Source organism: Mus pahari, unplaced genomic scaffold, assembly GCF_900095145.1.
Source record: "Mus pahari unplaced genomic scaffold, PAHARI_EIJ_v1.1 scaffold_10238_1, whole genome shotgun sequence".
NCBI lineage: Eukaryota > Metazoa > Chordata > Mammalia > Rodentia > Muridae > Mus > Mus pahari.
In genome coordinates this window covers 37,692-38,789 of record NW_018393201.1, presented here as the reverse complement: position 1 = coordinate 38,789, position 1,098 = coordinate 37,692, and positions in this window count along the sequence as shown.

Here is a 1,098-nt window from a genome sequence, read left to right as displayed (position 1 = left end):
GAGTATAGATGTGTGGGTTCATTTCTGGGTCTCCAATTCTTTTTTTTTATTAGATATTTTCTTTATTTACATTTCAAATGCTATCCCGAAAATTCCCTATACCCTCCCCCCACCCCTGCTCCCCTACCCACCCACTCCCACTTCTTGGCCCTGGCATTCTGGGTCCCCAATTCTATTCCATTCATTTACCTGCCTGTCACTGTACCAATACAGTGCAGATTTTATCATGATACCTCTGTTTTATTGCTTGAGGTCAGTGATGGTGATTCCACCAGAAGTACTTTTATTGTTGAGAATAGTTTTTCTATCTTTTTTTTTTTTTTTGTTATTCCAGATTAATTTGCAAATTGCTCTTTCTAAATCTATGAAGAATTGAGTTGGAATTTTGATGGGGTTTCCATTGAATCTGTAGATTGCTTTTGGCAGGATGGCCATTTTGACTATATTAATTCTGCCAATCCATGAGCATGGGAGATATTTCCATCTTCTGAAATCTTCTTTGATTTCTTTCTTTAGAGAGTTGAAGTCCTTATCATACAGATCTTTCACTTGCTTATTAGAGTCACACCAAAGTATTTTATATTATTTGTGACTATTGTGAAGGGTGTTTCCCTAATTTCTCTCTCAGCCTGCTTATCCTTTGTGTAGAGAAAGGCCACTGATTTGTTTGAATTAGTTTTATATCCAGCTACTGAAGGGATGGAACTCAGATCCTCAGGCTTGGTAGTTAGGATCTTTGACCCCTGACCTATTATGTTGATCTGTTTACTTCTTTCTTTGTTTCTTCTTTCCCTTCGTTCCTTCGTTCCTTCGTTCCTCTCTCTCTCTCTCTCTCTCTCTCTCTCTCTCTCTCTCTCTTCTCTCTTTCTCTCTGTCTTTTCTTTTTCGTTTGTTTGTTTGTTTTTTTTAGATACAGGGTTTTTCTGTGTAACATTGGCTACCTTGGAACTACTCTGCAGACAAGGCTGTCCTCAACTCACAGAGGTCTGCCAGCCTGTGCCTCCTGAGTGCTGCAATAAAGGTGTGTGTTATCCTGACAGGCCTTCATTATTTCCTTCTTTTTTTCCCCCAATTTTTATTAGGTATTTACTTCATTTA